A 23478-nucleotide genomic window follows, 5' to 3' on the forward strand; every position below is an offset into this window, starting at 1 on the left:
GGTTCAGTCTTTATTTTAAGTATTTTGGTTGCTATGTCTACAAAATATTCAGGTTTCTAGGACTGTTTACAAATGGTACGTACTGTTTACGTACCTTAAAATTTGTTCCGTACAGAAGTACGTTCCGTACGTACTGATAGCGTGCCGTACACTACGTACCTTACCACCTTGATACATACATCAACCATTCCTGGCATATACATGATTACCATCATTGTGAAACATTACATGAGCATATACATCCTGCAAACATAAACCAACTTGCACATGACACAGCACTAGGGGCTGAAGTTGGGTCAACCCCCCCGAGGTATCTTTATTACCAACAGAAGTATTTATATGTACAAGATGCGGGTGCCCCAGAGAGTACACACTCATCCAGCCGACACCAGATTTATCCAACTGTGGAAACATAGGTAAACACATTACCTGCAACTCCTCGGTCACCAACCACTCCTGTTACAACACCCTCGGTCACCAACCAAGGTTGAGCGATCACCAACCGCTCCTGTAGAACACCCTCGATCACCAACCAGGGTAGAGTGACCAACCACTCATGTACTTTGTAGAGTGGTCACCAACCCTCTAACAAAGTGCTGTCCCAAACCTGCAAAACAGTAACCAGCCATGGTTTTGGCTCACTCGCCACCCACAAGTTCCACCAGATCACATCCCCAGGCCTGGTACTTGTCTAGGGACATGTTTGCTCAAGTTTCGTCGTGAGAAACCTCCTGCAAACCTATAAAAACAGCCAATAATGGCCCTTATAACAGTCGGCCAGCTCCTGTAGAGGCTCTACTCACTCCGTCCAAGTCCTATTCTCAGCAGAGAAGCCCAAAAACAGTCCCAACAGCCATGCACAAGCTCCTGGAGCCAAATCGATTAGCCTGCAGCCCCTGTAGATGAAGTCGACCTGCCCTCCGGAGAGAGATATAGCAGCCAGCCAGCCTTGGGACCTTTGTACTTCGCATGTATTCCACCTATAGCTCATGCATATGAGTAAACTTGCTGTTTTTCCTGTCCACACAACTCCTAACAGCCCACGATCTCCAGTTGAGTGCTCTACAAGTTAGGGCTTGCCCACTTTGGCCCTCCCACACCCAAAATAGCAACTTGTGGAGCTTTTTTGGGAGTGCCTGGGTGCCCATCTCTCATATTTGGCCTTGGTTCATTAAAAATAGTCCACCTTGATGTGAACTCACTTATAAAATTATAAGTGTGTCCGCCCACACTTTAAGTGAATGTGAACCCTTCACCCAATAAACCTTAGTAACATGAAATAATGAATAAATTGGGTTAAGTGTGCACACTTACCACCTACAAAACACATAAGGAAACCATATGAGTCCCAAACAGGTGTGCACACGCGTATCCACGGGTTGTCTAGGTGTCCCCGGTGCCCGTGGACATTCACAGGCAAAATACCAAGCAATGTCCCGGCATCAAAAACAAGTCATCCATGCATGTGCAACTCACATACATATGCTGGTGCACAAACATAGTGGATGAAATCTCCCAACTTACATCTTGTATATCCAACTAGCCCGTTCACATGCGCCGTCCACGCAGTACCAAAAAGTACTCACCAAGGTAACCACCCTTCCATGAGTCTAGAGTCACTCACCAGGATTACCACCCTTCCATGAGTTCATAAATCATGCCAGGAACTCACACCAGGATACCAATCCTTCCATGGAGCCCTTCCACATGTATTCAATCATGACATCATTTCAGAAGTCTGCCAGAGAAGTGGTGACAAAGATGGCAGAGTGGGTGCTGGGCGAAGAAACCTTGCCATTTTCAAGAGAAAAGCCAATCTGAATCTCCAGAGACGCCAAGAAGGATGGTAAATCCTCTTGGCAGTTACATACTAATAAGTGGCCATAGAGTCACCGTCATCATAGATGATGGAGCCACCCACAATTTTCTTAACTACGCACTCGTTAAGAAGTTGTGGTTGCCAGAGACCAAGTTTGACCAAAAGTATACGGTTTCGTTAGCTAATGGTCATGACAAAATTGTTTGGAACACAATGGTCTTGGGGGTACGTTTAGCTATGCAAGGCTATAAGACCAGTTTGGATTTCCAAGCCATGCACTTGGCTAGAGCAAATATTTATCTAGATAGGAAGTGGTTATATAACCTCGGTCCTACCTTGAGTCGTAGCTACCAAGATAATAGCTTGGAGTTTGTGCATGAGGGGAGATTAGCGAGGCTACAGGTTGAGCGTGAGGTACCAGTTGCACCCCTTATTTCGTTCCTAGAGTTGTGTCGTACCATTGACGTCAACGATATACAGCAGGTATATATTTGTACTTTCTTGCATCAATTTATTTCTATAGATGAAATAAATGTGATTGATAAAAAATTTGTAGTTGAAACTAATTTAAGTTGTGATAACTTAAATGGCCTTAGTCGAGACCACTGTTTTTCAAAACCTGTTTTCTCTTCTTGTGAATAAAACGTAAATACCAAGACTAAAATAGAGACAATAAAACAAAAGTATAGAGTTGCTTTGAGTAATTTATTGCGAGAGTTAAGGGATGCGTTTCCTGATGATCTCCCAAATAGTGTTCCACTGTCTAGGGAGCTTGACAATGGCATTGATGTGCCACTAGGGCCAAAACCTATAAGCAAACCTGCTTACAGGCTAAGCCAATCTGAGTTAAAGGAAGTGGAACGGCAGTTAGCCAGGTATATTAAGAAAGGGTTGATACGCTCGAGTTCTTCAACATAGGCATCACCCATTCTTTTGGTAAAAAAGAAAGATGGGTCCAGGTGGATGTGTATAAACTACCGTGTTCTTAATCAAATTACAATTAAGAACAAATACCCAATGCCACACATTGACGAGTTGTTTGACCAACTTAATGGTGCGCAATACTTTTCTAAGATTGATCTTAGATCGGGGTATCACCATGCTAGGAGAAGAGGATATTCCCAAAACCGAATTTAGGACTCGTTTTGGACATTATAAGTTCCTAGTGATGCCGTTCGACTTGACGAATGCTCCAGCGACATTTATGACGCTGATGGACAAGGTTTTACATCCATATTTGAAAAAATTTGTAATAGTTTTCCTTGACAACATACTTATATATAGTAAGTCGAAAAAAGAACACTTACAGCATTTGCGCTCAGTGTTCAAACTCCTTAAGGAAAATAAGCTATTTGGAAAGGAATCCAATTGCGAATTTTTTGCTAAGGAGATCCACTATTTAGGCCATTTTGTCTCCGCGGATGGATCCTGACAAGGTGAGTGCCATTGTCAGATGGCTTGAACCTAGAAATCTCGAGGGACTACAGATTTTTCTAGGTATGTCGGGGTTCTACAGACAGTATGTAAAGGACTACGAGAAGATCGCAGTCCCTTTAACCGATGAGTTAAGAACAAAGGATAAAACTATTCATTGGGGAGATTCTCAACGAATAAGTTTTGAGAAGCTCAAGGTGGCCATCATGGTGGCACCAGTATTGAGCATTGTGGATCCCAATGAGCCATTTGTTTTGGAGACAAACGCTAGTGGAGAGGCTATTAGGGCGGTTTTATTGCGAAGGGGCCGTCGTGTTGCATTTGAAAGCAAAAAGCTGGACTGTGCCCAATGTACCTACTCAGCTTACGAGCGAGAGTTATTGGCGATTGTTCATGCTCTAAAAAAGTGGCGACATTATTTGTGTGTCGCTACTTTTGAGGTCCAAACAGACCATGAAAGTCCGAAATGGCTTTCTAGTTAGGGTGAGTTGAAAGGTAGAAAAGCTCGGTGGGCAGAGCTCCTACAAGAGTATGACCTTAAACTCCATTACCAGAGAGAGAAATTTAACGTAGTAGCAGATGTACTGAGTCACATGCCAATGGTGAAGGAGTTAAGTTTCACCACCTTCAAGAGTGATTTCTTGGAATCTCTAAGTGGTTTATGTGAGCATGATTCCTCATTTTCAGAGATATGGCGCGTTGTATGCGGCCGCAGCCACCTCCCTCGTTAGAAAAGAGTACTAGTTCGGAGAGATTAGTCGTGGTTTCTGTGGAAAGAGAAGCGAGTGCTAGTCTGAAGCGACTAGATGAGTCTCTTAGGTTATGTACCGAGACGGGAGCTCGGGGGTGGACCCTTCACAACCACTTGACATTGGTTCATTTGGGGGTGATAAAGTTTGTCGAGGCAAAAAGTATAGACGCTATTCCATAGACGATGAGTACATGCTCTACAAGGGTAGAGTTTGCGTACCAGCTACTACTAGTAATTTTCGGGCCCAAATTCTTATAGAAAGTCACGATAGTCAGAGTGGTAGTCATCTCGAGATACAAAAGACCTATGCACTAGTCAAAAGACAATTTTATTGGCCTAGTTTGTTTAAGGACATCCAGGACTTCGTTGTGAAATGCAAGAAGTGTCAAGTCAATAAACATGAGCACCTCGAGATTGGAGGTTTACTGCATCCATTGGATATTCCCAAAGGGAAATGGGAAAGTATTTCCATGGATTTCATCACTAGTTTACCTAGAACGAATCGAGGAAACGATTCGGTTTGGGTAGTGATTGATCGATTAACCAAAATGGTCAGTATATACCTACTAAAAAAACGGTGAAAACTATTGAATTAGCTAGGTTGTTCATCGAACATCTCTACAAGCTATATCTGTAGATATAGATAGTTTAGGATAGGGATATATTGGCATATATGCTATGAGTTATGCCACATATGATATGATTAGTGCCACATGTGAACATGGGCTAACCAAGGACACTTATCTCCCTCTGGGTTTTTTCCCCTGGATATTAGGTGTGAAAGGACACCACACTTATTATGTATTTTCATATTGTGGAGTCAACTCTCTTGCTCCACACTTTTTTATCCTATCTTCTTTGAGCATCAATCACCATCTCTCTCACCCTCTTCAGAGTGCTTGCTGCTCTGCACTTCTCTCTGTGTGTGTCCGTTCTCTGTGCAACCCTAGCCCAACAGTGGTATCAGAGCTGGTTGCAAGCCTCTACTCGTGGAGTTCCCGACGCCCAGCTTCCGTTAGCAACTGTGATTTCCGTCTGTCGCCGTCGAATTTCGGGCCGCGTTCCTTGCCGCATGTGCTCTGCATGACTGGTGTTCCGCCACCCTTTTCAGCCACCAGATCAAGCGCGGCAGTAGTGGGGAGGGCTCCACCACCACCCTGCCCAAATCAAGGTTACAGGTAACTGATTTTTGCTTCATTTCAAGGCGCTTTTGTACATTTCTTACTTCATTGCAAAAATCAAGTGCAGGCAGCAGTGCAGGGCAGCGTTGGAATGCATGGCACAGAGGAAATTTGGGGATTTTCAATATTTGTGCTTAATTGCACAATTGCAGTTAAAGTACATAGAATTTGGGGCTTTTTTAAAATCAATGCTTAATTGCACAATTAAAGCTCATTGGTACACAGATTTTTGGGGCTTTTGTAAATTATGTTCAATTGACACATAAATCAATCTATTGGTGCTCAAAAATTTGCAGACTTTCAACATTGCTTATCTGCAACCTTGTATTCGGGGCAAAACATTTGCACAAGACTTTGTGGTTGCTTGGCATTGCACTCCAATGCGTTCGGGATTTTGCCTGCAGGTGCTTTTTACAGCATATTTGGTTGGATGTGTTTGCATCTCTCTTGCAAGAGATTTCAGCACATGGCTAGAAATACGACCAATATATTCAGGGTTTTGTCCCAAGAGGACAAATTGGATGACAGTAATTACTTCCTATGGAGTTTCATGGTCTGAAATCTACTTGTGGCGAAAAGATTATGGGGTTATGTGTTAGGTGAAGATGTACACCCTGTTGACATAGCACCTAACACGCCTGGCCGTGGTGCTCAACAAGCTGCAGTATCCACTCCTCTCTCACAGGAGAAGAAGAGATGGGATACTCGCGATGCCCAAGCAATGGCTTTGATTGCTTTTGTGTGGCAATGTGGGGCTTTTGCTGCCCAAGACAAGGGCAAGAGAAACGCCAAACACAGTTTCCAACCAAAGGCTGATTCGGGACAGCCTTCACAAAAGGCTAAAAATGATGCAGACAAGCCCAAGAAAAAGGGCAAATGTCACTACTGTAAGAAGTCAGGTCATTACTTGAATGAGTGCAAGAAAAGGCTTGCAAAAGGAGAAGAAAAAGGAAAGCAGCATGGCTGTAATTCATCACGTGGAGGGAAAGATAATGCATCAGTAAATCTCGTGCAGGATGAAGTGGACTTTCCTTACTTGTAGTTATGATGCATCATTGGAGCATATGTCTCTCAATGTCAATGAAAGACACGACACATGGTACTTAAACAGTGGTGCTTCTAAACACATTACCTCAAGGAGGGATTTATTTAAGAAGCTTATGGCTGCCACTGAAGGCAAGTGGGTAACATGTGCAAACAATTCTTCTTATCCAATTCAGGGTGTTGGTGAGGTGATCCTCACAATAGCATATGGTGTAGAATTATGTCTTCCAGATGTATTGTATGTGCCAGGGATTAAGAAGAACTTGCTGTCTGTCTCCTCTTTTGCTAAAAGAGGATATGCAATGAACTTTGAGGACGCCAGATGCACAGTGAAAAACTGTGAAGGTGGCTATCACTTCTGGCACATTGCACCATGGGTTATATACGCTTGACAGGTTTGACAGGAGAGAGCATGATGCTCATGTGGTTACCACTCTTACAGCTGCCATGCATGAGGCAGAATTGTGACATGCCAGGTTTGGCATGTGAATTATGGCATTTTGATGCTATTGCAAAGCCATAAAATGGTACAGGATATGCCTCATGCAGAGCTGCCACCAAAACATGTATGTGAAGGGTGCATATTGGGTAAGATGCACAAAAATGCATTCCGAAAAGATGGATCAACAAGGACTGTCCGAAAATTACAGCTTGTGCATGGTGATGTGTGTGGTCCCATGCGGACACCTTCTTTTGGAAAGCATCTATACTTTGTAACCTTTATCGATGACTACTCCAGGTTTGCTTGGGTGTATCCCTTGAAGGCAAAATCTGATGTATTTGCATGTTTTCGGTATTTTGTGGCACAAGCTGAAAATCAACCAAGTTGCAAAGTGCAGACTCTCCGTAGAAAGGGGGGGGGGGGTACATGTCCATTGCTTTCAAAGCATTTATGGCAAAAAAAGGCATAAAGCATCAATGCACCATGCCATATTCACCTCAGCAAAATGGTGTTACTGAGAGAAAGAACACAGGTCTTTGATGGAAATGACTAGATGCATGGTTAAAGGCAAAGGCTTGCCTCACAAATTCTGGATGGAGGCAATAATGTGTGCTACACATGTGTTGAATAGATGCCCTACAAAAGCATTGAAAACCATAACACCATATGAGGCTTGGCACGAAAGGAAACCTAAAGTTGATCACTTCAAAGTTTTTGGATGTATAGCATATGTGCATGTACCTCAGTAGTTGAGAGGTAAGCTTGATGACAAAGCAGCTAACTGCATATTTGTGGGTTATAGCAGTGGTAGTAAAGGCTACCGTCTCTTTAATCCTTCCACACAAAGGATTTTGGACAGCAGATGTTGTATTTGCTGAAAATTCAAACTAGCCATTGACTGAATTTTTTGGACACCCACCTTCAGGCCCAAATAACATGTTTGAAGGATTTCTCCCGTTGGGAATTGATGGCACAACAGGTCAACCATCAACTTTGCCCAATGGACAGCATTTGGGTACTCAAAATCAACCCATGAATGAGCTCGTTACACCTCAAAATGTGGAGGAAGCAATAGAGCAAGAGCGGACAGCAACGGAAGAGGCTAGAGTTGTGCCTCGTTGGCTGCTCCATAATTTACAGGAGAGCAAACTTTCTACTCCACTTGGTGGTAGCAAGACTCGGGCTGGTTCACGTAATGCAAGAGAACACGCAGATGTTTCTTGCATGAGTACACTTTGTGATGCAGATGAGCCAAATTCATTTGAAGAGGCTCATGAAGATGAGCATTGGATGCAAGCCATGCAAAATGAGATGGATTCTATCCATAAAAACAACACATGGGATTTGGTAGATTTGCTTGCTAGCAAGAAGTCCATTGACACAAAGTGGGTTTACAACTTAAAAAGAAAGTCTGATGGTACCATTGACAGGTACAAGGCTAGGCTAGTGGCCAAAGGATATGTGTCACCAGCCTGGACATTTCCCAGTATAAAAGGGGTCTGGTGGACTCCAGGATGTCTAAATATTTGGAAAGTACAAGCTTTGAGAATGGGGGATTATCCTGAAATACAAAGGACCACAGTCCTAAAATTTAGGAGCGTTGCTATTTTTGGCCCGACTCCGATGGAGATTCTGTTCGTGTCATTACATCTGGAATTGAGCAGATACCAAGAGTTGGCAAAGTGCCTATGACAAAATGTCTACTAGTTGGGATATTTTTAGAGGTAAAGATTATGGGAGAACCCATCTCTTAGATTGGGACATGTGGCAAGAAAGTGGATCAAAGTGAGACAAGTGGCCTCACACTTGTCACTCCAGCTATTGTGTGGCTCTCCACTTGTCATCATAGCCTTCTCTTTCCATTTTCACTCATGGGAGCCCCAAATCTATAAATTGGAGCCCCCTCTCTTCATTAATAGAGGCTCTCTTGCTGCACACTAGCCTCTACCACCGTTACAGGCTGCCCTAATGATGGCTACTCTTTTTCTCTCTCTTAAAGGCTGCCCATGAAGAACACCGACTGTTGGGGACTGTTTTGGAGGCTTCCATCGTAAAGAAATACTGAAGGCAAGGGTATTTAATCATTTATTATGATTTCTAGCCATTGTACTTGTTTGTACCAGCCCTTGTACCTACTGTATCAACCACTGTACTGGTTGTACCAATCCTTGTACTTGTTGTACTTGTTGTACCAACCATTGTACCAGCTGTACTAGCCATTGTACCTGTTGTGCCAAGTTTTGTACTTGTTGTACCAATCATATACCTGCTGTACCAGCCACTGTACTTGCTATACCAGCGACTATACCTGCTGTACCAATCATTGTACTTGTTGTACCGGCTGAATGGAGAGTTGTACTTACTATACCAACTCTATTGCATGAAGACCCGTGGTTTTTACACTGAGGTATATGGATTATATTGTTGGCTCAGCATTTCTACAACCTGTGTTCCGGCTTGGTAGCCTCGTGTTGGGCTGTGTTATGGCATTTGAATATGGATAATCCGGCATCTCCCGTGGAGAGAGTAAGGCCCGCAAAGCTTGTACATGATATTATTCTCCTTGGGTAATAAAATACTCGAAGGGGGAGGTCGGCCCATTCTAGCCTCTATGCGGTGTCACATGTGCAAGCTCCATTTTCAGCATTTGTGGATGTTTTGTCCAACTTTTATGTTTTATGCAAAGTGATGATGGATATGTGTTAAGGTTGTGGCCATGTTTAAATGTTTTAATATGCATTGATGGTATCAACAAGTGTGTCAAAGGCCCTAGTCCCCCGAGCACCCGCGTGAGTTACAATATGCCCAACAAAAAGGCATTGATTAGATGAGAATTTTGCACCTACTTCTTATATGGCCACAATTAGATGTGTTGCTGCATTGGCTGCCCATCATGGATGGAATGTGCATCAGTTGGACATAAAATTAGCTTTTCTCAATGAGGATTCGCAGGAAGAAGTGTATGTAAATCAGCCCATTGGTTTTGTGATGCATGGTCATGAAAACAAAGTATGCAAGCTTCGAAAAGCACTTTATGGTCTCAAACAAGATCCTCGAGCTTGGTATGAGAAGATACATACTTATTTGACCACATAGGGATTTCGCAATAGTCCAACGGAGAGCACCCTCTATGTGAAAAAGGATCATGGCACTTTGATTATGCTCATTCTTTATGTGGATGACATTTTGCTAACTGGGAATAATATGGATAAAATTTCAGTATTCAAGTTGAATTGCGAACGTCATTTGAGATGACAGATTTGGGATTGTTGCATTATTATTTGGACATACAATTTGTGCAGACAGATGTTGGGAATTATGTACACCAATCAAAGTACATTCAAAAGCTGTCGCACAAATTTGTGTTTCAAGATTGTAAGCCCATCTCTACTCTGATGGAGCCAAGGCTGAAATTGAGCATGTATGATATTGGAGAGCCTTTTGATATGAGTGTTTACAGCCAAGCACTGGGTTGTCTCATATACTTATGCAACACACGTCCAGATATTCAGTTTGGGGTTTCCGAGTGTAGCAAATTTATGCACAACTGAGGTACAAAGCATCGGCAAGCAGTAAAGCGGATCTTCTGCTATCTTCAAGGCTCCCTGGATCTTGCCTTGGTATATCCTAGGGGCCGTGCGGGAGGAGAGGGGGGGGGGGGCAGCTTGCAGTTACATGCTTAAAATGATTCCGATTGGGCTGGTGATTATGATACATGGCAATCCACCAATGGGAATTATTTCTTTTTGGGATATTCATGCATATCATAGCTGAGCAAAAAGCAGCCACTGTTGCCACACCTACTAGTGAGGCTCAGTACAGGGCAGCCTTTACAGCCACAGTAGATTGTGTATGGCTGCGGAGATTGATGACTGATCTTCGTGAGTGTCAGCAGACACCCACCACCATACTCACTGACAGTCAGAGTGCTATAGCAGTGACACAAAACCCAGTGTTTCATGCACGTACTAAGCACATAGAGATTCATTACACTATGTCACGGAGAGGATTCATGCAAGTGAGATCTCATTATCTTACTGCTCTACACAGGACAATGTTGCAATTCTGTTCACGAAGACATTGCCTCAAGAGAAGTTTGAAGATTTACACAAAGCTTTAGGCTTACTCTCTCCTACAGAGAGTGATCTTCTCAGACCTTGTACAAGTTCACATTGCCACTAAGGGGGGATTTATTGGCATATATGTTATGAGTTATGCCACATATGACATGAGTAGTGTAACATGTGAACATGGACTAACCAAGGACACTTTTCTCCCTTTGGGTTTTTCTCCTTGGATATTAGGTGTGAAAGGACACCACACTTATTATGTATTTTGATATTGTGGAGTCAACTCTCTTGCTCCACACTTTTTTATCCTATCTTCTTTGAGCATCAATCACCATCTCTCTCACCCTCTTCAGAGTGCTTACTGTTGTGTACTTCTCTATGTGTGTCTCTATTCTCTGTGCAACCCTAACCCAACAGGATAGAAAATTCGATAGTTACTTTGAAAGAGGAAAGTCTTCAAAAAGTCGGACACTACTCTAAGTATGAGTATGGCTGATCATCCACAATCTGATGGTCAGACCGAAAGAGTTAACCAAGTGTTAGAAGACATGCTTCGAGTGTATGTCGGTATCAGTTACTTCAATGCACGGACAACCTGGATGCAAGTGCATACGTATGATTACCATGCAGATTCTATCATTCTTTCAAAGATAGAACCCCAAGTGATTGAGCGACAGTCGTCATTTCGGATGATGCAGAGTTTATTACCATGCATGGCAGATACTTTTTGTATTTGAGAGCCATGCAAGAACAACTCATAAGGCCTCAAAACCTCGGCCTTGTAGAGGGTTCGTAAACTGCTCTTCTTGATCCAAAACCATCGGCAAAAGCTCCTTCCATGTGATGGTGCTTAGCCTCCCACTGGTGATCAAAGAAGAATAGAAAGTTGAGTACTGAGGGGTAAGATGAGACAGCAAAGTGATGGCCATATCCTTTGAAGATATCTCCTTCCCACCTTGAAGAGGTTAGCTTGAAGAACCTCTTGCTAAAGAGCCTGGAGTTTGTTGATGTGCTCTCGCATCGTCGAAGACTTTGTAGGATTCATCACACTTCCAAGGAAATCCTCTTCATGGGTGATACCCTGTTATACAAAGAAGCCAAGTGCTGCCAAATCCCTCAGGCCAACGTTATGTGTTTAATGTGATTGATCACTTGGGGTGTGCAATTAAGGAAGATGAAAGAATGCACACGGGCATTGACACAATCCCACAGCTGTGCCTAAGCCTCCCGCTCTTTTCTAGTAGAAAATGAAAGCTCCTCCTCCTCCAACTCTGGCCTTGGAACTCCAACCACAATGAAATCAACCAAATCATAAGACTCCAGTACAGACTCCATCATTACCTTCCAGATGCCATAGTTGGTCCCGTCCAACTGTTGGTCCATCGGGAATGTCGGGAGGATGGGGATCTTCACGTGCTTCTCCACCATCTCCAGCAAATCTGCCATCTCAGGGGTTCACAAGGTCTCGTGAAGGGAGGGTGGGTGGGGGAAAAAATGAAGAAGAGGCTACAATTGCTTTGCAAGGTGGTTGTCCAGCAATGATGGCCGCCTTCTACCTGCTTCTCCACGTCCCGAACAGCCTAGAAATTCTCCAATCAGCACCAAAAAACAGCAAACCCTCAAGCTCTCACCGTCTCCAAGCTTCAAGCCACCTGAGGCTCTGATACCATGTCAGAATGGGCAGCGGAAATGAGACAAACTTATGTGAGAAAGAAAACGCAGATCTGCAGCAGAGAGAGAGAAGCTATATAAACTCTACCATATACACAAGAGATCCGGTACAACAATGGTGTGGGGGGCAAGGGTGGTATTTATACCACTCTAGGCTAATGGTCGGCCAGCAAAAAATGGGCAACTCTTGGTCGGCCAGCAAAACTACAGTTGACAACAGAACGTGGTGCAAAACTGGGAAAGGATAAAAAAATTGGGAAAAATGGAGAGACACCTAACACGGGGGCCACAGCAAAGGCCCTCACTCCCTATATGGTACAGACAGGAGATGATTGCTAACAAAGCCCACAGGAACCCATGTAGGAAGAGCTGCACAAGAGGAGGATGAAAGCGGGCCGCCTGGAAGAAATGCAGAGCCAAATCCAGGATCTCCCAAAGGCCAATGAGGAGATTAAAGGGGAAATGGAAAAGATGAGGGAAGCAATGGCCCAGAAGGAACAAGGTTATGTGCAGTTGCAAGAAGACCTGGATAGGGCCAGGGAAAGCCAAGCTGTAAATAGAAAGCCAAGTTGCCTTAATCAGAGAGGAGCACTTCAGAGTCATAAAGGTGCAAGCAAGGTTGACAGAGATAAGATTGAGCTGGTCAAGCAGAAGCCAGGCTACATGTCTTGGATGGCAAAGAACTTTTGGAAGTCTATGAGCTGGAAGCTGAAAAGATGGAGCAATGGGAAGGGCATGCCGTCGAGGATCTAAAGGAGGTGTGGGGGGGAATATTTAAACAAATTGATAGCGGTAATGTAGGCCCCGACACCTTCTTGTAGACAGATCGTGCCCTACCATTCATAGGACGAAAATCAGTACGAAGGATCCAAACAGTTGAATCCAACCCAGCTAACAGGCCCGGAACCGACCAAAGCTTTGGAAGCAGCTGCACCCAGCCAAGAGAGCAAGGAGGCCGGAACCAATGGGGGAGGCACTAGCAAGAAAAAGGAGCAGCAAAAGGAAAATGAGCAGCTGAAAAATGAAGTGGAAGTCTAGAAAAGGAGATTCACCCTCCTGAAGGGAGACTGGAAGAAGCCAGCCGTGCAGACAGATGGGAAGGAGAAAGAAGCCAGCGGCGCAGACAAATGGGAAGGGGAAAGAACTTGTCATATACAAAGGGTCATCAATGGACCTAATCCCCAATGAGGAGCTGAAGGAACACGCATGAGCAGCGACGAACAAACTGGAGGAGAAGAAAAATGACGAGGTTGCGCTCAGAGCACAAATTGAAGAGCTGGAGGCTTTGGTTGAAGAGTTCAAAGAGTAGCAAAGGCAGAAGGGCAGACAATAAAGGCCCTCAAGAAGGATGTAGAGGCTGCCACACTTGCAAGAGTGACAAGAGGAAGAGGAGGAAAAATGACAGTGAATGAGCTGAATGTCACACTGACAACAGCTCACACTGAGCTCCAGAAAAGACAAGAACAACTGGACTTCATGCGAAGGGTGCACGTAGAAGAGGTGCGAATAGCCCAGGCCACCTCAAGAAAAGACAAGAGCAGATGGATGCCATGAGGAGGGTGCACACCAAGGAAGTGCGAGCAAAAGATAAAATGATAAGAGGACTTCCAAGGCTGGGCAAAAAGGGAAAAGGGGGCAAAAGAAGACCTGCAAAAAAGAGTCCCGAAGGAAATGGGCCAAAGAAGCATGGGCGTCTGAAAGGGCACTGCCCTTAAATATATGCAAACCATAATCCAGGCAGGTGAGCAGGCAGGTGCCATGAGACCTTCCAAATGGCACTGTCGAAGACAGAGAGACAGGGCGAAGGCAGTTCTCAGGCAAGAGCATCAGGACAAGGAAGAAGCCCCTCCCTCGGATCCAAAGCAGTGCGTGGAAGCAATGGGCTCTTATTATGACTCGCGGATCTGGATGAGGAGGCAACAACTCATTCAAAGAGCGACTCTGCTAAAGCCCCTCGCCAACGGAGCCACCAAGTAGAGAAGGAAAGGGAGTGTTGACGGGGGAACCTATTGGAATCCTGCCCTATGGATGGAATTGGAGTTGGAGCGGAAAAAGAAGGCCAAAGGAACCGGAGCAAACGGTCTACGAAGAGGGTGTTATCACCCCAGAGCAAACAGAGCCCCATGCCTTCACTGCAGGCATGGCTGTGGAAGCAATAAAGAGGGCAAGGGCAAGGCATCTAGAGGCACGGCCCATTGACGTGTGGTTCCGAAGGGCCAACATGAGGACAGGCATAGGGCATGCTTGGGTAGGCAGCAGGAAGAGGGCTTACAAGCCAAGGTATGCCCAGGATCGCCCCATTAAGTTCATCTAACGGGGCATTGTAACAGAAGAGGTAGAAGACGAAGGTGGCTGGAATAGGCCATAGGGAGTCTGTATAGGAGGATCTGGACTCAGAGGCAATCCAGACACACAATTTTTCTGAACAGCAATCGTGCGCTTCGCTACTGGCACAGCGTCCATCGTGATCACCAGGTGTTGGCGGCCAATCAACCCGTTTGGCCGCCGCCCAAACCCCCGCTGGACTGACCGTTGCGCAACAAACCGAGCCTTCTTGTTTTGTAACAGACTTGTAACAGCTTCTTGATGAACGGGGTAGTCCCGTGGTTGTAAAGCAAAAAAGGGGATTTAGTCGGAAGCGGGATAGAGGAGTTAGGGTAGACTTGGTCAACCCGGATGAGACTGTAGGGAAGGAGTGCATTCCTATTTGGATAGAAAAAGACTCATGTCGGGTCTGCTCTACTTGGGTCCTAGGGAGAGGAATAGTATGGAATAGGGAAACAAGAGAGTTGAGTTAGCAGAGTTCTTGCTAAGGCAGTGTACTGTTGTAATACTCAAGAATGGTCTTTGTCTTAATGTTGTTTCTCTCTATTGATCTCTGTCTATTCAGTGTTCAATCTTGTGTTAAGTTTGGTTCTGTCTGGACGTGGAATACTGTCAAGATTCAAGATAGCCTTAGGAACTAACCTGCTTTGCATTCATAATCAATCTCCCCGCGCTTAGGCAGACAAGTAGCTCATCGTCCTAGCATTGGCTTATAGCATTGGGCATAGCTACATTAGTCGTTGCTACTCTGGAGCCGGGTAGGTGGCTTGGTCTACCCGGCTAAGACTGTAGGGAAGGAGTGCATTCCTGCCTGGATAGAAAAAGACTCAAGTCGGGTCTACTTGGGCCCAAGGGAGAGAAACAGTACGGAATAGGGGAACAAGAGAGTTGAGTGAGCAGAGTTCTTGCTAATGCAGTGTAACTCGCGGGTGCCCGGGGGACTAGGGCCTTTGTCACACTTGTTGATACCATCAATGCATATTAAAACATTTAAACATGGCCACAGCCTTAACACATATCCATCATCACTTTGCATAAAACATAAAAGCTAGACAAAACATCCACAAATGCTAAAAATGGAGCTTGCACATGTGACACCGCATAGACGCCGGAATGAGCCGACCCCCCCCCCCTTTGGAGTATTTTATTACCCAAGGAGAATAATATCATGTACAAGCTTTGAGGGCCTTACTCTCCCCACGGGAGATGCCAAATTATCCATATACAAATGCCATAACACAGCCCAACACGAGGCTACCAAGCTGGAACACAGGCTGTAGAAATGCCGAGCCAACAATATAATCCATATACCTCCGTGTGGGTATAGATTCTTCCCCAAAAACCACGGGTCTTCATGCAATAGAGCTGGTACAGCAAGTACAACCCTCCATTCAACCGGTACAAGTACAATGGCTGGACAGTAAGTACAAGGGCTAGTACAATTGGTACAGTGCTTGGTACATCTAGTACAGTGGCTGGTATAGCAAGTACAGTGGCTGGTACAATGGTTGGTACAGCCCGTACAATGGTTGGTACAACAAGTACAAGGACTGGTACAACAAGTATAGTGGCTAGAAATCATAATAAAATGATTAAATATCCTAGCCTTCAGTATTTCTTCGCGATGGAAGCCTCCAAAACAGTCCCGAACAGCCGGTATTCTTCATGGGCAGCCTTCAAGAGAGAGAAAGAGAGTAGCCATCATTAGGGCAGCCTATAACGGTGGTAGAGGCTGGTGTGCAGCAAGACAGCCTCCATTAATGAAGAGAGAGGGCTCCAATTTATAGATTTGGGGCTCCCATGAGTGAAAATGGAAAGAGAAGCCTATGATGACAAGTGGAGAGCCACACAAAAGCTGAAGTGACAAGTGTGAGGCCTCTTGTCTCACTTTGATCCACTTTCTAACAAGTGTCAGGCCACTTGTCTCACTTTGGTCCACTTTCTTGCCAATGTCCCAATCTAAGAGATGGGTCCTTCTGTAAACTATATCTCTAAAAATATCCCAACTGGCAGACATTCTGTCATAGGCACTTTGCCAACTCTTGGTATCTGCTCAATTCCAGATGTAATGACACAAACAAAATTTCCATCAGAGTAGGGCCAAAAATAGCAATTCTCCTAAATTTTAGGAGTGTGGTCCTTTGTATTCCAGGATAATCCCCCATTCCCAAAGCTTGTACCTTCCAAATACAGCACCCCTTCCTTCAACCCCCCCACCCCCGTCCCCCCCCCCCCCCCCCCCACCGCCTCGCTTCCACCTTCGCCTCCTCCCGTCCCCGCTCCGGTTTCGGCAGCGGCTCTCTCTCCACCCCCCTCGCCCCCCCCTCCTCCCCCCCCCGCCCGCCTCACCTCCCCAGGAGGCCCTGGCAGTCCCCTGGCGTTCACCTGCAGTCCGGAGGGCACTGAGCACCGACCTTGCTCGAGCACCACAGAGGAGACTTACCATGCCGATTCGGGCTTCACGGATATCATCTATCCGCAGTCGGCTGAGTCGCCTCGGCACTAGACAGCGCTCGGAGGCTTTTGATTACGCCTTCACACGGCTTTTTGGAGCAGAGGGCCCCCATGAGCCAACACCCATCAGAGTTCATGTAGTGATTCCTCCGGCCCGTGGGGAGGAGGCACTTGATTCAGCGGTGGCCTTCTCGTTCCCTCTATGTGGCCCATGCGACCGGGAGTGGACTCTGGAGCTCGCTCTTAGCACTTTGAAGACTCAGGCAGTTGAGTTTTCTCATCATGTGAGCGATCTGGAGGTGACAGATGTGATAGGCCGACTATGGAAGTTGGCTCATTTTTTCTTGGATCCCGGGAGTGTGGATGCCTCAGGGATTCGTCATTTGGTCGTTCGCATAGTGGCAGACTTAGCACGCGACCTTGGATATGTATGTATACATGAGGTTGCTCTGTCTGAGCGGGAGGCAGTCGCCATGGGACACAGCCACTAGCGCCTGATCCGTGATTCTTGCAGTACACTGGGTGGGCAGATTTGCAGCCGCTCGGATGGGGACTATTCTCCATCCAAGCCGCTTGCGAAGGCCCGCCCTACGGCTGAGACAGCATCCACCTCAGCAGGTCATCCATGAGGATCATCTCATGGAATGTACAGGGCCTTGGCGGAGCACATTATATACGCTATCGTGGTTGCTTGAGGCAGGAGCTTCAGAGATGCCTGGTTGGTGGCAGCATTCATATTTTGATGATGCAGGAGCACCACTTGGGTGAAAGCAGGATCCGGAGATATGGTTCGGTGATGCCTGGTAGATGGGACACCTTTTGGTCTGCAGGGTTTGGTCCTTTGGGTGGACAGGGAGGAGTATGCATGGTCATTGCAGATGTCTGGCGGCAGGCCATTGTGGATCGAGGGATCATTGTGCCTGGTAGAGCACAGTATGTCATTCTGAGGATGCATGATGAGCTAGTGGGCGTGCTCAACGTCTATGCGCCCAACCATGCTAGTGCCAGAGCAGAGTTCTGGACCCAGGTTACGGATGCATTGCCAGAGGCCGCACATTGGTGTGTCGGGGGTGACTTCAACATGCTTGAGGACCCGGCTGATAGGGTGGGAGGCAGTCATGTTACAGTGCACGGCACGGAGCTTGCAGCTTGGGAGCGATTTTTGCATGTCACTGAGGATCACTGATGCATGGCAGCATGGGGCCTTCTCTCGCTCTCAGGATTGTCTTAGTTTCTCTCGGTCGGATCGCCGGCAGGGAGGGACTAATCTATCACGGATTGATCGCTTTAATGTGGGCGACTGGTTAGGGGAGCGAGGGGGCTCCGTTGGCATTCTCGCTGGCACCTCATTTTCAGATCATGCGCCAGTTATTTTGACACTTGAGGAGAGGACACGGGAGCCCAGCTTGCAGTTAAGGATCCCAGAGAGGGTACTTACAGATCCTAGTCTCGCAGAGGACATTGAGAGGATCTGGCATGATAGTCAGTGCTCTGACCAGGATGCAGCAGGCCAGTGTGCCCAGGGACTCATAGAGCTTAGCTTTTTTCTGCAACTGTAGCTTTGACACGGCTGGGAGAGATTCGCGAGCGGAAGCAGCGGCTGAGACGTAGCCTTGCTTCGCTTCAGCGCCTTCAGGAGCAGCAGCCTGCATGTGAGTGGGTGGCGTCCCAGCTGAGCCAGGCACGCCAGGAGGTTAGAGAGGCAGAGGAGCAGAGACATGAGTTTTACTATCGTCGCCAGGCCTCTCAGTGGATGCAACTTGGGGATAGAGTGATTGGGGAGTTTTTTGAGATTACGGGACCCCGCCATGCTCGAGCAGGAGTCCGTCAGCTTGGGAGGCCGGACGGGTCTGTAGCTACCGAGCCCGGGGAGATCAGAGCCATTGCCACTGGGTTTTATAGAGACTTGCTTTCAGCGGAGCCAGCCACTGAGGCTCGGGATGCTTGCAGACAGACGGTGTGGGCCCATGTGCAGAGGAGGGTCACAGATCGTATGCGTACAGTCCTTGGTGCGCCTCTTTCAGAGGTTGAGCTTGCTGAGGCCTTGAGGGTCCTGCCGCGCCATAGTTGCCCAGGGGAGGACGGGCTGACGCCTGCCTTTTTTATGCGCTATTGGGACCTTTTGGGGCCAGGCCTCCGCAGGGGCTTTCAGTATGTTTTGGACACTGGGGTGATGCCATAGAGCTTTTCAAAGGGCTTGATCTTTCTTATCCCCAAGGGGGAGGGAGTATCAGATGATATTCGGCATTGGAGACCTATTACGATCCTCAATACTGTCTACAAGGTCTTAACAAACGCCTTGAGTTTGAGGATCCAGCCCTTCCAGGGGGAGTTGATTCATGCTACCCACACAGGATTCGTCAAGGAACGTAGTATCCTTGACAACATTTTCACCTTTTGGGAGGCGACGGCCCGAGCTAGATTTCTTGGTGAGGACTTGGTCGTGATGCTTCTTGATTTTGAGAAGGCATACGATAGAGTCGATTGGGGTTTCTTAGAGGGCACTATGCTTCGCCTGGGCTTTGAGCCAGGTTCGATTACAAGGGTGGCGGCTCTGTATTCCACAGCTCGCAGCCAGGTGTTGATTGCAGGAGGACGGGGGGCGAGATTTGAGCTGACCAGATCAGTCCGTCAGGGGTGTCCCCTCGCCCCTTTTCTTTTCCTCTTCTTTGCGGAGGCTATGAGCATGTATTTGACGGCAGAGGAGGTTGGTTTGAGAGGACTCCAGCTCCCAGTTCGGGGAGAGGACCTGCTCGATGCTGAGTTTGCTGACGACACGGGCTTATTTTTGCATGGCCAGGAGGCCAATCTTCTTCGGGCAGAGCAGTCGCTCCAGGTTTTTAGTGCAGCTTCAGGAGCATTGATCAATTGGCGCAAGACAGTGGCGTTTTGGATCAGTAGCGCTCCCACTCCGGCATGGAGCCCGGACCCCGGTTTTAGATGGATTCCTCCTGGCACAGCAGTGCGGTATTTGGGATGCCAGATTGGAATAGATTTGTCACCTGAGCAACAGATTGCCCCGCTTCTTCTGAGCATTCGGAAGAAGCTTTTGTATTGGAGTATAGCTCGACTATCCTTGGCCGGGAGGGTGGTGGTGGCAAATCAGGTGCTGTTAGCGACCATTTGGTACATTACGTCTTGCTGGATCTTCTCGAGCTCTTGCATCACCCAGGTACAGAGGCTGATCACGAACTTTCTTTGGTCTGGGCAAAGGTTGCATGGGCAGTTATTACACTTCCGCTGGCTCAGGGAGGCTTGGGCATTGTAGATGCAGTCGATCAGAGTAGAGCCATATTGGGGAAGCTTATTGTTCGGGGGCTGCTTCCAGGCGCTGAGCCTTGGAAAGAGCTTCTCTTGCAGCGGCTGCAGGCTCGGGCTCCCCCACAAGGGGGCACTTAGGCACCAGAGATTCGATGGATCTTCATAGAGATGAGGAGGACAGGCCTCAGTAGAGGATGGGAGGACAGATTTGCCTTGAGCATCCTGAGAGCTTGGGAGCTGCTGAGACCGGGGCTCTCTCAGAGACCTCCTTCTTGTGTTGAGGAGCGGGCCAGACAGCCGCTCATCTGGAGCCCAGCGGTTCGCACAGAGCAGGGTCATATGCTGGGTTCTCGGCCTCGTCTAGCCTGGGGACCTTTGGCGGCAGGCCCAGCACGTAGCTTTGGAGACTGGCAGGCCTTCTGCAGTCTACCAGAGGAGATCCAGGTGGAGAGGCTGAGTCACTTCAGAGAGGGGTTGATTATGAGGGATGACATTCAGGAGGCACTCACAGAGGAGTGGTTCACGCCTATCGAGCTAGTGGCCCCACGGTGGATGGGAGCCTTTACACAGTTGGAGATCCTGATTGCTGTCAGAGCTTGCACTGAGGATGGCAGATGCCTCTACTATGAGATTCAGGATGAGGGCAGACTTGAGAGAGTGGAGGTGGAGTCGCCTTTGGTTGCAGAGTGCACCTTTCAGAGGATACGGGTAGTGGCCGCCGCTTCTCGGAAGTGGCATATTGACCCAGACCCTGCAAATGTGCTCCCGGATTGGCGCATATGGGCATATGCAGCGCGCCCCTTGGCCCGGCTACAGTGGAACCCTGGTGAGTACGAGTGGCATGATCCTTACGCATCCCTTGAGGCCACAGAGATTACCTTTTTTCAGTATACTGTTCGGTTGGGATGGCATATTTTGACGGCGAGGAGAATGGTCTCTCCAGCTGTAGCTGGGCACTGGCGGCTAGAGGGACTCTCACAGGAGTTTCTAGAGGATTTTTGGGCCCGGCTCTGGGCTAGTCGACAGGCCCACAGGATCTCGACTTTTCAGTGGTGGCTGGTCGCCCACAAGGGCTCAGCAGTTGGCACCTGGCTTGTCTACAGCGGTCTTCCGGCGGCCTGCGTCCGATGCGGCCACCCTATGGAGACACAGAGACATTGCCTTTGGGACTGCCCTCAGGCGCAGCAGATTTGGCGGCGGATGCTGCGTATTCTGGCCCCCCTCTCTCCAGAGGGTACGTATACGTGGGGTGCCGCTGCTTGGTCGACTTCGTCAGGGCCTGCTATGGGCTATGAGACGGAGCAGGACAGCCAGGCCATCAGATTCATTAGGGGCCAGCCTCGCCTTGTTCCTTCACCGGATTTCTCGTCCGCCAGCTGGACACAGGAGAGGGATCTACGATGGGAGCTCCTCAGCAGCATCACCATCTGGTTCACCTGGAAGGCCCGGTGTTTCAGGGCCTTTGAGGGGAGACTGGAGCCTCCAGCAGAGACTGTTCCGGGGATTTGGCAGGAGTTGATCCACTCCTTCCGGGGACAGTACGACCGCATTTGGGGCGACTCGGATGAGGCGATCTTGCGGCGCCAGGCCTTTCACACCACCTGGCGCAGCAGCCCCTTCTATACCCTTCACGCGGGGTCCCCCCGCTGGCACTACAGGCCACCTGTGTGGCTTTTCCCCCCTCCTATTGTATGATATAGCCATTCAGTTCTTTGTACTGATACTTGTACTTTTCAGCACCTAGGGAGAGTCTCCCTGGTTGCCCTGCTTTGTTCTCTGCTCTGTTTTTCTTGTGAGCAGGAGAGGATCTTTTGTAGCCCTACGGGCGTTTTTTATAACTAATGAAAGGATCTTTTCTCGGGAAAAAAATAAAAGAATCCGAGAGTAATGGAAAGAAAGCTGCAGCAAGCCCCAACTGTCAACTAGGTTGCCACAGGACCTCAAATCAACAGACCGTATGGAAGAGGAGGTGGTAGATTCGAGCCAAGGGGAGCTTGTTTCTATTGTAATGGTCTAGGACAGACAAAATGACTATCCCATTTTTCAGCGCCATCAGGCTGGCTATCTTGGATGCCCAAGAATTTCCGTAAGTCTATGAGCTAGAAGCCGAAAAGATGGAGCAATGGGAAGGGCATGCAATCGAGGATCTAAAGGAGGTGTGGGGGGGAATATTTAGCGCACTCCTTTGTGCGTCTTTTAATGCATTCAGCCACCACAATCCTTCTTGGAACACTTTCTGCCCCGTGACTTCTCCGGAAAAGTGCCCTCCGCTTATTCCTTGGTGCGCTTCTGCCAGCAATTGTTGGATTATGTATCATCTCTGCATCACCTTTTCATGCCTGTACTGATCATTTTATGAGACCCTGCATTGGCATATTTAGCATATATTATTTAGGCATTTTTCTACCATTTTTTAGGCATTTATAGCATTTTTATGCTACATATTAGCTATCAGCCTGCTACAACTGGCCGACCAGCTCTCTGGAAGGGTTCTCACCCTTCCTCTCACTTTTCATCTCATTCTTGCATATCTTATGGAAGCCATTGACTATAGCAACAGTTCCTTATGCTTGTAAGAACCTACGGGCTTCCCTCGTGCTCATTTTTAACAACAATCAACTGTTTCCAGCCTTCTACAGTTTGTGCTTTGGGCCTAAAACTTGTGATGCTCTTTCTTTCATGGTATTAGAGCCAAACGATGATCTGCAGGCACAAAGGTGCTGTGTTTTCTCTTTAGGAGCAAACGTTTCTAGGAGTTGCTGCAGTTTCTGAATTTTGGCTGCGTTTTCTGCATCTATAGCCTGGGATTGTTGTGTTTTTGCTGTTGGAGACTGAAGCTCTCTTCTAGGTGCTAAGGACAGGGTTCCTAAGAGATTTGCTTTCTCTATTTCTCTTTTCCCACCCTCCCTCCTTCTCTTCTTTCACTCCTCTTGATGTGCACAACTTCAGAGGAGGCTATTTGCTTCTTCTTTTTTTACAGCACTCTTGCTTCAGAGGAGGTTTATTGTCAGAGGACAAGGCTCTCG

The 23478-nt window shown here is 47.3% G+C and overlaps 1 protein-coding gene across 1 annotated transcript in view; it reads right to left on the minus strand.

The window, feature by feature from the left end:
• The window catches only part of LOC147630271 (uncharacterized), a 149920-nt gene that overhangs the window by 71763 nt on the left and 54679 nt on the right, over nt 1–23478 (minus strand). The window lies entirely within an intron of this gene.

The sequence above is a fragment of the Cibotium barometz genome, chromosome 16 (genome assembly GCF_041138505.1).
Source record: "Cibotium barometz isolate CiBa-2024 chromosome 16, ASM4113850v1, whole genome shotgun sequence".
Taxonomy (NCBI): domain Eukaryota; kingdom Viridiplantae; phylum Streptophyta; class Polypodiopsida; order Cyatheales; family Cibotiaceae; genus Cibotium; species Cibotium barometz.